General features: G+C 44.7%; 1 protein-coding gene across 1 annotated transcript in view; it reads right to left on the bottom strand.

The window, feature by feature from the left end:
- Positions 1–14,654: 14,654 nt before the first annotated feature.
- Positions 14,655–14,659, bottom strand: part of LOC110519852 (magnesium transporter protein 1-like) — a 45,052-nt gene continuing 45,047 nt past the window's right edge. Inside the window, exon 10 of the mRNA XM_036943588.1 lies at positions 14,655–14,659. This exon is cut by the window's right edge and continues 171 nt beyond it. The gene's annotated coding sequence lies outside the window, so the exon portion shown is untranslated.

Here is a 14,659-nt window from a genome sequence, read left to right as displayed (position 1 = left end):
AGCACTGCTATCATCCTCTAACTACTTCACCACATAACATAGCCAGCACTGCTATCATCCTCTAACTACTTCACCACATAACATAGCCAGCACTGCTATCATCCTCTAACTACTTCACCACATAACATAGCCAGCACTGCTATCATCCTCTAACTACTTCACCACATAACATAGCCAGCACTGCTATCATCCTCTAACTACTTCACCACATAACATAGCCAGCACTGCTATCATCCTCTAACTACTTCACCACATAACATAGCCAGCACTGCTATCATCCTCTAACTACTTCACCACATAACATAGCCAGCACTGCTATCATCCTCTAACTACTTCACCACATAACATAGCCAGCACTGCTATCATCCTCTAACTACTTCACCACATAACATAGCCAGCACTGCTATCATCCTCTAACTACTTCACCACATAACATAGCCAGCACTGCTATCATCCTCTAACTACTTCACCACATAACATAGCCAGCACTGCTATCATCCTCTAACTACTTCACCACATAACATAGCCAGCACTGCTATCATCCTCTAACTACTACACCACATAACATAGCCAGCACTGCTATCATCCTCTAACTACTTCACCACATAACACAGCCAGCACTGCTATCATCCTCTAACTACTTCACCACATAACATAGCCAGCACTGCTATCATCCTCTAACTACTTCACCACATAACATAGCCAGCACTGCTATCATCCTCTAACTACTTCACCACATAACATAGCCAGCACTGCTATCATCCTCTAACTACTTCATTAAATATTTTCCAAGCGTTACTTTTCCCTTCAACTGAACTTTCGCAGCTTCTGTCTCATTGAATTGAACTTTGACCATGTCGTTTTGGCCCCCGTTGATTGACATTAACAATTTCTGCCTGTTCCCCAAAGCATCATTTGGTGATTGGCTGTGAAGGCAAAACGGCACGTGTACAGTTAAGGAGGATATATGGCGCGCGTACAGTTGAGGATATACGGCACGCGTACAGTTGAGGAGGATATATGGCACGCGTACAGTTAAGGAGGATATATGGCACGCGTACAGTTAAGGAGGATATACGGCACGCGTACAGTTGAGGAGGATATATGGCACGCGTACAGTTGAGGAGGATATACGGCACGCGTACAGTTGAGGAGGATATATGGCACGTGTACAGTTAAGGAGGATATACGGCACGCGTACAGTTGAGGAGGATATATGGCACGCGTACAGTTAAGGAGGATATACGGCACGCGTACAGTTAAGGAGGATATATGGCACGCGTACAGTTAAGGAGGATATATGGCACGTGTACAGTTAAGGAGGATATATGGCACGCGTACAGTTAAGGAGGATATACGGCACGCGTACAGTTGAGGAGGATATATGGCACGCGTACAGTTGAGGAGGATATATGGCACGCGTACAGTTAAGGAGGATATACGGCACGCGTACAGTTGAGGAGGATATACGGCACGCGTACAGTTGAGGAGGATATACGGCACGCGTACAGTTAAGGAGGATATACGGCACGCGTACAGTTAAGGAGGATATACGGCACGCGTACAGTTAAGGAGGATATACGGCACACGTACAGTTGAGGAGGATATACGGCACGCGTACAGTTGAGGAGGATATACGGCACGCGTACAGTTAAGGAGGATATACGGCACGCGTACAGTTAAGGAGGATATATGGCACGTGTACAGTTAAGGAGGATATACGGCACGCGTACAGTTAAGGAGGATATACGGCACGCGTACAGTTGAGGAGGATATATGGCACGCGTACAGTTAAGGAGGATATACGGCACGCGTACAGTTAAGGAGGATATACGGCACGCGTACAGTTAAGGAGGATATACGGCACGCGTACAGTTAAGGAGGATATACGGCACGCGTACAGTTAAGGAGGATATACGGCACGCGTACAGTTGAGGAGGATATACGGCACGCGTACAGTTGAGGAGGATATATGGCACGCGTACAGTTGAGGAGGATATACGGCACGCGTACAGTTGAGGAGGATATATGGCACGCGTACAGTTGAGGAGGATATACGGCACGCGTACAGTTGAGGAGGATATACGGCACGCGTACAGTTGAGGAGGATATACGGCACGTGTACAGTTGAGGAGGATATACGGCACGCGTACAGTTGAGGAGGATATACGGCACGCGTACAGTTAAGGAGGATATACGGCACGCGTACAGTTGAGGAGGATATACGGCACGCGTACAGTTGAGGAGGATATATGGCACGCGTACAGTTGAGGAGGATATACGGCACGCGTACAGTTGAGGAGGATATACGGCACGCGTACAGTTGAGGAGGATATATGGCACGCGTACAGTTGAGGAGGATATACGGCACGCGTACAGTTGAGGAGGATATACGGCACGTGTACAGTTGAGGAGGATATACGGCACGCGTACAGTTAAGGAGGATATACGGCACGCGTACAGTTGAGGAGGATATACGGCACGCGTACAGTTGAGGAGGATATACGGCACGCGTACAGTTAAGGAGGATATACGGCACGCGTACAGTTAAGGAGGATATATGGCACGCGTACAGTTGAGGAGGATATACGGCACGCGTACAGTTGAGGAGGATATACGGCACGCGTACAGTTAAGGAGGATATACGGCACGCGTACAGTTAAGGAGGATATATGGCACGCGTACAGTTGAGGAGGATATACGGCACGCGTACAGTTAAGGAGGATATACGGCACGCGTACAGTTAAGGAGGATATACGGCACGTGTACAGTTGAGGAGGATATACGGCACGCGTACAGTTAAGGAGGATATACGGCACGCGTACAGTTGAGGAGGATATATGGCACGCGTACAGTTGAGGAGGATATATGGCACGCGTACAGTTGAGGAGGATATATGGCACGTGTACAGTTAAGGAGGATATACGGCACGCGTACAGTTGAGGAGGATATATGGCACGCGTACAGTTGAGGAGGATATATGGCACGCGTACAGTTGAGGAGGATATATGGCACGCGTACAGTTGAGGAGGATATATGGCACGCGTACAGTTGAGGAGGATATACGGCACGCGTACAGTTAAGGAGGATATACGGCACGCGTACAGTTGAGGAGGATATACGGCACGCGTACAGTTGAGGAGGATATATGGCACGCGTACAGTTAAGGAGGATATACGGCACGCGTACAGTTGAGGAGGATATATGGCACGTGTACAGTTGAGGAGGATATACGGCACGCGTACAGTTGAGGAGGATATATGGCACGTGTACAGTTGAGGAGGATATACGGCATGCGTGTAGTTCTACCCTGAAGCTGGGGCTTATGCTCTAAAACCAGAGAAACCCTAATGTAGACTAAACAAAGTGCACACTAATTACAGATTTATGGATTTTGAAGTTATTGTTTCTCTTCAACCCATTCGCCTTACAGCTACACAATATTTAATGACCCTGACCCTGTCCACCCCGTAGATGTAATGCAGAGACTGCAGGTTATGAGTCAACACACACATCACTATTGTTTAGGGTTAAGATTAGAGTTAGGTCTGTGTGTGTGTGTAGGTGTGTGCGTCTGAGTGTGAGGGGTGTGTGTTTGTGTCTGAGTGTGAGGGGTGTGTGTGTGTGCCGGTGTGTGTCTCTGAGTGTGAGGGGTGTTTGTGTAGGTGTGTGTATCAGTGTGTAAGTGTGTGTGTCTGAGTGTGAGTGGTGGTTGTGTGTCTAGGTGTGTATGTCTGAGTGTGAGGGGTGTGTATGTGTGTAGGTGTATGTGTCTGAGTCTGAGTGTTGGTGTGTGTGTGTGTGTGTGTCTGAGTGTGAGGTGTGTGTGTGTGTGTGTGTGTGTGTGTGTGTGTGTGTGTGTGTGTGTGTGTGTGTGTGTGTGTGTGTGTGTGTGTGTGTGTGTGTGTGTGTGTGTGTGTGTGTAGGGTGGTTGTGCTCTGAGGGTTATGTGTTCTAACAGGTGCTGTGTGTTTATGTGCCGCAGCGAATCACAATTCCCTGCTCAAATTCCTGTCAACCAATCACAACAGCAGCTGCCTTTAATACCTTATAAAGTCATGCAGGCTGAGAGGTGGGGTGTGGTGTGTGTGAGAGGATGTGTGTGTACTTGCAGAATGACTGCATTGTTCCTCAGCGTAGCACTTGGGCAGCAAGGAACACAGCCAGCCGCCTGCAGTCTGCTCCTCTCCTCCTGGTGGAGTTAATAAGGAACTACTTCACCACTCCTCTTCTGTCTCTCTGAAGGGTGCTCCACCTCTCCCAGTCTGAACTACATCACCACTCCTCTCCTGTCTCTCTGAAGGGTGCTCCACCTCTCCCAGTCTGAACTACATCACCACTCCTCTCCTGTCTCTCTGAAGGGTGCTCCACCTCTCCCAGTCTGAACTACATCACCACTCCTTCCTGTCTCTGAAGGGTGCTCCACCTCTCCCAGTCTGAACTACATCACCACTCCTCTCCTGTCTCTGAAGGGTGCTCCACCTCTCCCAGTCTGAACTACAACCCAGTCTGCTGTCCCTACTTTCTTCAAGATGTCCACCATTGTTCCTGAACTAAATGACTATCGCCCCGTAGCACTCAATTCTGTCATCATGAAGTGCTTTGAGAGGCTAGTTGAGGATCATATCACCTCTACTTTACCTGACACCCTAGACCCACTTCAATTTAGTTACTGCCCCAATAGATCCACGGACGATGTTATCGCCATCACACACTGCCCTATCCCATCTGGACAAGAGGATTACCTATGTAAGAATGCTGTTCTTTGAATATAGCTCAGCTTTCAACACCATAGTACCCTCCAAGCTCATCATTAAGCTCCGGGCCCTGGGTCTGAACCCTGCCCTGTGCAACTTGGTCCTGGACTCCCTGACGGCCCGCCCCCCAGGTGGCGAAGGAAGGACACAACACCTCCACTATGCTGATCTTCAACACAGGGGCCCCACAAGTGTGCGTTCTGAGCCCTCTCCTGTATTCCCTGTTCACCCATGACTGCATGATCATACACGCCTCCAACTCAATCAGGCCTGATTACCAACAAAGATGAGATGACCTACAGGGAGGAGGTGAGGGCCCTCGGAGTGTGGTGTCAGGAAAATAACCTCTCACTCAATGTCAACAAAACAAAGGAGCTGATCGTGGACTTCAGAAGACAGCAGAGGGAGCACGCCCACTATCCACATCGCCAGGGCCGTAGTGGAGAAGGTGAAAAGCTTCAAGTTCCTCAGCGTACACATCACTGAAGATCTGTAATGGTCCACCCACACAGACAGCGTGGTGAAGAAGGCACAACAGCGCATCTTCAACCTCAGGAGGCAGAAGAAATTTGGCATGGCACCTAAGACCCTCACAAACCTTTACAGAAGAACAATCGAGAGCATCCTGTCGGGCTGTATCACCAAGGACAACAACCACCCGAGCATCATCAAGGACAACAACCACCCGAGCCACTGCCTGTTCACCCTGTTATGAATCAGAAGGCGAGGTCAGTACAGGTGCATCAAAGCTGGGACCGAGAGACTGAAAAACAGCTTGGAGCGTGGAATCAGATTGGTTGGACCAGCATTGAACAGACCTGAGCGCGGGAGCTTCTTGTTTTAGCTTCTGTCTGTAGGCAGGGAGCAACAAAATGGAGTCGTGGTCAGCTTTTCCGAAAGGAGGGCGGGGGAGGGCCTTATATGCATCGCAGAAGTTAGAATAGCAATGATCCAAGGTTTTACCAGCCCTGGTTGCGCAATCGATATGCTGATACAATTTAGGGAGTCTTGTTTTCAGATTAGCCTTGTTAAAATCCCCAGCTACAATGAATGCAGCCTCAGGATATGTGGTTTCCAGTTTGCAAAGAGTCAAATAAAGTTAGTTCAGAGCCATTGATGTGTCTGCTTGGGGGGGAATATATACGGCTGTGATTATAATCGAAGAGAATTCCCTTGGTAGATAATGCGGTCGACATTTCCTTGTGAGGAATTCTAAATCAGGCGAACAGAAGGACTTGAGTTCCTGTATGTTGTTGTGACCACACCACGTCTCGTTAACCATAAGGCATACGCCCACGCCCCTCTTCTTACCAGAAAGATGTTTGTTTCTGTCGGCGCGATGCGTGAAGAAACCGATTCCGTTAGCGTCTCTCGAGTGAGCCATGTTTCCGTGAAACAAAGAACGTTACAGTCTCTGATGTCCAAAGTGAAAACACGTATAAAAAATAATGCAAATTTCGGACAAATAAGAAACAGAAATACCTTATTTACATTAAAACATGACATGTACATAAAGTATTCAGACTCGTTGCTATGAGACTCCAAATTGAGCTCAGGTGCATCCTGTTTCCATTGATCATCCTTGGGATGTTTCTACAACTTGGAGTCCACCTGTGGTAAAAAATAATTGATTGGATATGATTTGGAAAGGCACACAACTGTCTATATAAGGTCTGACAGTTGACAGTGCATGTCAGAGGAAAAACCAAGGCATGAGGTTGAATGAATTGTACATAGAGCTCCGAGACATGATTCTGTCGAGGCACAGATCTGGGGAAGGGTACCAAAACATTTCTGCAGATTTGAAGGTCCCCAAGAACACAGTGGCCTCCATCATTCTTAAATGGAAGAAGTTTGGAACCACCAAGACTTTTCCTAGAGCTGGTCGCCCGGCTAAACTGAGCAATCGAGAGACAAGGGACTTGGTCAGGGAGGTGACCAAGAACCCAAAATGTCACTCTGACAGAGCTCCTCTGTGGAGATGGGAGAATTTTCCAGAAGGACAACCATCTCCGCAGCACTCCACCAATCAGGCCTTTATGGTAGAGTGGCCAGATGGAAGCCACTCCTCGGTAAAAGGCACATGACAGCCCGCTTGGAGTTTGCCAAAAGGCACCTAGAGGATTCTCAGACCATGAGAAACAAGATTCTCTGGTCTGATGAAATCAAGATTGAACTCTTTGGCCTGAATACCAAGTGTCACATCTGGAGGAAACCTGGCACCATCGCTAAGGTGAAGCACGGTGGTGGCAGCATCAGGCTGTGGGGATGTTTTTCATGGGCAGGGACTGGGAGACTAGTCAGGATCGAAGGAAAGATGACGGAAGCAAAACAGAGAGATCCTTGATGAAAACCTGCTCCAGAGTGCTCAGAATCTCAGACCGGGGTGAAGGTTCACCTTCCAACAGGACAATGACCCGAAGCACACAGCCAAGACAACACAGTCTTTGGGACAAGTCTCTGAATGTCCTGGAGTGGCCGAGCCAGAGCCCGGACTTGAAACCGATCGAACATCTCTGGAGAGAAATGAAAATAGCTGTGCAGCAGGTCCCCATCGAACCTGACAGAGCTTAAGAGGATCTGCAGAGAAGAATGGGAGAAACTCCCCAAATACAGGTGTGTCAGGCTGTAGAAGGTAGAAGACTCGAGGCTGTAATCACTGCCAAAGGTGCTTCAACAAAGTACTGAGTAAAGGGTCTGAATACTTATGTTAATGTGCTATTTCTAAAATCCTGTTTTTGCTTTGTCATTATGGGGCATTGTGTGTAGACTGACGAATAAGGCTGTGTAGTGTGTAGAATGAGGCTGTGTAGTGTGTAGAATATGGCTGTGTAGTGTGTAGAATAAGGCCGTGTAGTGTGTAGAATAAGGCTGTGTAGTTTGTGGAATAAGGCTGTGTAGTGTGTAGAATAAGGCCGTGTAGTGTGTAGAATAAGGCTGTGTAGTTTGTGGAATAAGGCTGTGTAGTGTGTAGAATAAGGCTGTGTAGTGTGTGGAATAAGGCCGTGTAGAATAAGGCTGTGTAGTGTGTGGAATAAGGCTGTGTAGAATAAGGCAGTGTAGTGTGTAGAATAAGGCTGTGTAGTTTGTGGAATAAGGCTGTGTAGTGTGTAGAATAAGGCCGTGTAGTGTGTAGAATAAGGCTGTGTAGTTTGTGGAATAAGGCCGTGTAGAATACGGCTGTGTAGTGTGTAGAATAAGGCTGTTTAGTGTGTGTATTAAGGCTGCGTAGTGTGTAGAATAAGGCTGTGTAGTGTGTAGAATAAGGCTGTGTAGTGTGTAGAATAAGGCTGTGTAGTTTGTGGAATAAGGCCATGTAGTGTGTAGAATAAGGCCGTGTAGTGTGTAGAATAAGGCAGTGTAGTGTGTAGAATAAGGCAGTGTAGTGTGTAGAATGAGGCTGTGTAGTGTGTAGAATAAGGCTGTGTAGTGTGTAGAATAAGGCTGTGTAGTGTGTAGAATAAGGCTGTGTAGTGTGTAGAATAAGGCTGTGTAGTTTGTGGAATAAGGCTGTGTAGTGTGTGTATTAAGGCTGACCAATAACATCTGTTAAATATGTGTATGGACCAATAACATCTGTTAAATATGGACCAATAACATCTTAAATATGGACCAATAACATCTGTTAAATATGGACCAATAACATCTGCTAAATATGTGTATGGACCAATAACATCTGTTAAATATGTGTATGGACCAATAAATCAAATCAAATTTTCTTTGTCACATTCACATGGTTAGCAGATGTTATTGGTCACATGGTTAGCAGATGTTAATGGTCACATGGTTAGCAGATGTTAATGGTCACATACACATGGTTAGCAGATGTTAATGGTCACATACACATGGTTAGCAGATGTTAATGGTCACATACACATGGTTAGCAGATGTTAATGGTCACATACACATGGTTAGCAGATGTTAATGGTTACATACACATGGTTAGCAGATGTTAATGGTCACATGGTTAGCAGATGTTAATGGTCACATACACATGGTTAGCAGATGTTATTGGTCACATGGTTAGCAGATGTTAATGGTCACATGGTTAGCAGATGTTAATGGTCACATACACATGGTTAGCAGATGTTAATGGTCACATGGTTAGCAGATGTTAATGGTCACATTCACATGGTTAGCAGATGTTAATGGTCACATGGTTAGCAGATGTTAATGGTCACATTCACATGGTTAGCAGATGTTAATGGTCACATTCACATGGTTAGCAGATGTTATTGGTCACATACACATGGTTAGCAGATGTTAATGGTCACATTCACATGGTTAGCAGATGTTAATGGTCACATGGTTAGCAGATGTTATTGGTCACATTCACATGGTTAGCAGATGTTAATGGTCACATTCACATGGTTAGCAGATGTTAATGGTCACATGGTTAGCAGATGTTAATGGTCACATACACATGGTTAGCAGATGTTAATGGTCACATGGTTAGCAGATGTTAATGGTCACATACACATAGTTATCAGATGTTAATGGTCACATACACATAGTTAGCAGATGTTAATGGTCACATACACATGGTTAGCAGATGTTAATGGTCACATACACATGGTTAGCAGATGTTAATGGTCACATACACATGGTTAGCAGATGTTAATGCGAGTGTAGCGAAATGCTTGTACAAGCTTCTCGTTCCGACAATGCAGTAATTACCAACGAGTAATCTAACCTAACAATTCCACAATTACTACCTCATACACAAGTGTAAAGGGATAAAGAATATGTATATAAAGATATATGAATGAGTGATGATACAGAACGGCATAGACCAGATGCAGTAGATGGTATAGAGTACAGTATATGCATGAGATGAGTAATGTAGGGTATGTAAACATTATATAAAGTGGCATTGTTTAAAGTGGCTAGTGATACATTTTTTTACATCAATTTCCATCAATTCCCATTATTAAAGTGGCTGGAGTTGAGTCAGTATGTTGGCAGCAGCCACTCAATGTTAGTGGTGGCTGTTTAACAGTCTGATGGCCTTGAGATAGAAGCTGTTTTTTAGCAGCTGTTAAATATGTGTATGGACCAATAACATCTGTTAAATATGGACCAATAACATCTGTTAAATATGGATCAATAACATTTGTTAAATATGGATCAATAACATCTGTTAAATATGGATCAATAACATCTGTTAAATATGGACCAATAACATCTGTTAAATATGGACCAATAACATCTGTTAAATATGGACCAATAACATCTGTTAAATATGTTTATGAACCAATAACATTTTATTTTAAGGGCGCATCACCTCCCCCTACTGGCGTTATTGAGGAACTTACACCACACCTATGCTTCTAAACCTGAACCAACCTCAGGGAAGTGCTGTTACCTCCTGGTTGGAAGTGGTAATGCTGTTCAGTTACAGCCCTCTCTCGAAACCCCACACCTTCACCCAGTAGGACAAAGTAGTTGACTTACTTGACTAAAGGCCTTGGCTCCTAATAGGATCGTTTGGCGAATGTCCTCCATATCGGGAAGTTTCTTCAGGTCAAACCAGTTGTAGATGCTCTCTGTCATATCTGCATTGATTGTTAGTGGTTAGTGTTTATTGGCTTATTTCACTGTAGAGCCTCTGGCCCTGCTCATTATACCTTATCCAACCTTTCAGTTCCACCACCCACACTTGCGATGACATCACCTGGTTTCAATTATGTTTCTACAGACAATATCTCTCTCATCATCACTCAATACCTAGGTTTACCTCCACTGTATTCACATCCTACCACACCTTAGTCTGTACATTAAACCTTGAAGCTATTTTATTACCCCCAGAAACCTCCTTTTACTCTCTGTTCCGGACGTTCTAGACGACCAATTCGCATTGCTTTTAGCTGTACCCTTATCCTACTCCTCCTCTGTTCCTCTGGTGATGTAGAGGTTAAGCTATGCCCTGCAGTGCCTAGCTCCACTCCTATTCCCCAGGCGCTCTCTTTTGACGACTTCTGTAACTGTAATAGCCTTGGTTTCATGCATGTTAACATCAGAAGCCTATCGATGTAGAGCTTAATCCAGGTCCTGCAGCCCCAGCAGTGCCTAGCTCCACTCCCATTCCCCAGGTGCTCTTATTTGTTGACTTCTGTAACCGTAAAAGCCTTGGTTTCATGCATGTTAACATTAGAAGCCTCCTCACTAAGGTTGTTTTATTCGCTGCTTTAGCACACGCTGCCAAGCCGGATGTTCTAATTTGTCAGGATTGTAGTGAGGAGAAAGAACACTGGAAACATCCACAGGAGGCGGAATAGTCATTAAGGCACTTTAATGGCAACAAGTATCATCAACACCTGAGACAGACAGAGATATACAGCAGCTCAGTCAGATATCACATAACCCTCCATACCCCAACACTCCACACCCCAACATTCTCTAACCCAGTCTGTTCTGATCATCAACACGCTAGACCGGTACAACATGTGTAGAACACTGTACACCAATATCTCCATTTCCTTTATGTAGACAGAACATCCTTATCCTCCATGTAGAAAGAGGAAATGGATAAGGATGTTCTATCCACATAGAGGAAATGGAGGATAAGGATGTTCTACCTACATAGAGGAAATGGAGGATAAGGATGTTCTATCTACATAGAGGAAATGGAGGATAAGGATGTTCTACCTACATAGAGGAAATGGAGGATAAGGATGTTCTATCTACATAGAGGAAATGGAGGATAAGGATGTTCTATCCACATAGAGGAAATTGAGGATAAGGATGTTCTATCTACATAGAGGAAATGGAGGATAAGGATGTTCTATCTACATAGAGGAAATGGAGGATAAGGATGTTCTATCTACATAGAGGAAATGGAGGAGGGATAAGGATGTTCTATCTACATAGAGGAAATGGAGGATAAGGATGTTCTATCTACATAGAGGAAATGGAGGATAAGGATGTTCTATCCACATAGAGGAAATGGAGGATAAGGATGTTCTATCCACATAGAGGAAATGGAGGATAAGGATGTTCTATCCAAATAGAGGAAATGGAGGATAAGGATGTTCTATCTACATAGAGGAAATGAAGGATAAGGATGCTCTATCTACATAGAGGAAATGGAGGATAAGGATGTTCTATCTACATAGAGGAAATGGATAAGGATGTTCTATCCACATAGAGGAAATGAAGGATAAGGATGCTCTATCTACATAGAGGAAATGGAGGATAAGGATGTTCTATCTACATAGAGGAAATGGATAAGGATGTTCTATCCACATAGAGGAAATGGAGGATAAGGATGTTCTATCCACATAGAGGAAATGGAGGATAAGGATGTTCTATCCACATAGAGGAAATGGAGGATAAGGATGCTCTATCTACATAGAGGAAATGGAGGAGGGATAAGGATGTTCTATCTACATAGAGGAAATGGAGGAGGGATAAGGATGTTCTATCCACATAGAGGAAATGGAGGATAAGGATGTTCTATCCACATAGAGGAAATGGAGGATAAGGATGCTCTATCCACATAGAGGAAATGGAGGAGGGATAAGGATGTTCTATCCACATAGAGGAAATGGAGGATAAGGATGTTCTATCCACATAGAGGAAATGGAGGATAAGGATGCTCTATCCACATAGAGGAAATGGAGGAGGGATAAGGATGTTCTATCTACATAGAGGAAATGGAGGAGGGATAAGGATGTTCTATCTACATAGAGGAAATGGAGGATAAGGATGTTCTATCTACATAGAGGAAATGGAGGATAAGGATGTTCTATCTACATAGAGGAAATGGAGGATAAGGATGTTCTATCCACATAGAGGAAATGGAGGATAAGGATGTTCTATCCACATAGAGGAAATGGAGGATAAGGATGTTCTATCTACATCCTCTATGTAGGTAGAACACCTTCACCAAAAATACTGTAGGTAGAACATCCTCACCACCATACTGTAGGTAGAACATCCTCACCACCATACTGTAGGTAGAACATCCTCACCACCATACTGTAGGTAGAACATCCTCAGCACCACACTGTAGGTAGAACATCCTCACCACCATACTGTAGGTAGAACATCCTCACCACCATACTGTAGATAGAAGGTAGAACATCCTCACCACCATACTGTAGGTAGAACATCCTCACCACCATACTGTAGGTAGAACATCCTCACCATCATACTGTAGGTAGAACATCCTCACCACCATACTGTAGATAGAAGGTAGAACATCCTCACCACCATACTGTAGGTAGAACATCCTCACCATCATACTGTAGGTAGAACATCCTCACCACCATACTGTAGATAGAAGGTAGAACATCCTCACCACCATACTGTAGGTAGAACATCCTCACCACCATACTGTAGGTAGAAGGTAGAACATCCTCACCACCATACTGTAGGTAGAACATCCTCACCACCATACTGTAGATAGAAGGTAGAACATCCTCACCACCATACTGTAGGTAGTACTGGCTGTTATGACCAATCTGGTGTCAATGGTCACCTTCATATCTATTTTATTTATTTATAAAAAGACATTCTGAACTTTGTAAATGTCATTGTAAACAATGTCTTCCTGGTAGTTTCTAGTAACAGAGGATAAAGCCAAAGCCAAATGAACAGTGTGTGGTGTGTTGTAGTGTGGTGTGTTATGTTGTCGTGGTGTGTTGTTGTGTGTTGTGTTGTTGTGGTGGGTTGTTGCGTTGTTGTGGTGTGTTGTGGTGTGTTGTGTTGTGTTGTTGTGGTGTGTTCTTGTGGTGTTATGGTGTGTTGTTGTCCTGTGTTGGTGTGGTGTGTGGTTGTGGTTTGTTGTTGTGTTGTTGTTGTGGTGTTGTTGTGTTGTTTTGGTGTGTTGTGTTGTTGTGGTGTGTTGTTGTGGTGTGGTGTGTTGTTGTGGTGTTTTGGTGTGTTGTGGTGTTGTTGTGGTGTTGTGGTGATGGTGTGTTGTTGTGTGTTGTTGTGTTGTTGTGGTGTTGTGTTGTTGTGGTGTGGTGTGTTGTGTTGTTGTGGTGTGTTCTTGTGGTGTTATGGTGTGTTGTTGTCCTGTGTTGGTGTGGTGTGTGGTTGTGGTTTGTTGTTGTGTTGTGGTGTTGTTGTGGTGTTGTTGTGTTGTTTTGGTGTGTTGTGTTGTTGTGGTGTGTTGTTGTGGTGTGGTGTGTTGTTGTGGTGTGTTGTGTTGTTGTGGTGTTTTGGTGTGTTGTGGTGTTGTTGTGGTGTTGTGGTGATGGTGTGTTGTTGTGTGTTGTTGTGTTGTTGTGGTGTTGTGTTGTTGTGGTGTGGTGTTGTTGTGGTGTTGTGTTGTTGTGGTGTTGTGTTGTTGTGGTGTTGTGTTGTTGTGGTGTGTTGTTGTGGTGTGTTGTTGAGTTGTGGTGTGTTGTTGTGGTGTGTTGTTGTTGTGTTGTGTGTTGTTGTGGTGTGTCTCTGTGGTGTGTTGCTGTGTTGTTGTGGTGTGTTGTTGAGTTGTGGTGTGTTGTTGGGGTGTGTGTTGTTGAGTTGTGGTGTGTTGTTGTGGTGTGTCTCTGTGGTGTGTTGCTGTGTTGTTGTGGTGTGTTGTTGAGTTGTGGTGTGTTGTTGAGTTGTGGTGTGTTGTTGAGTTGTGGTGTGGTGTTGTTGTGTTGTGTTGTTGTAGTGGTGTTGTGTTGTTGTGGTGTGTTGTTTTGTTGTGGTGTGTTGTTGTGTTGTGTTGTTGTGTTGTTGTGGTGTGTTGTTATTGTTGTGTTGTTGTGGTGTGTTGTTATTGTTGTGTTGTGGTGGTGTTGTGTTGTTGTGGTGTGTTGTTATTGTTGTGTTGTGGTGTGTTGTTTTGTTGTGTTGTGGTGTGTTGTTGTGTTGTGGTGTTGTGTTGTTGTGGTGATGGTGTGTTGTTGTGTGTTGTTGTGGTGTGTTGTTGTGGTGTGTTGTTGAGTTGTGGTGTGTTGTTGAGT

The sequence above is a fragment of the Oncorhynchus mykiss genome, chromosome 14 (genome assembly GCF_013265735.2).
Source record: "Oncorhynchus mykiss isolate Arlee chromosome 14, USDA_OmykA_1.1, whole genome shotgun sequence".
NCBI lineage: Eukaryota > Metazoa > Chordata > Actinopteri > Salmoniformes > Salmonidae > Oncorhynchus > Oncorhynchus mykiss.
Note: the sequence above shows the minus strand (reverse complement) of the source record. Positions and strands in the feature narration are given on the sequence as shown.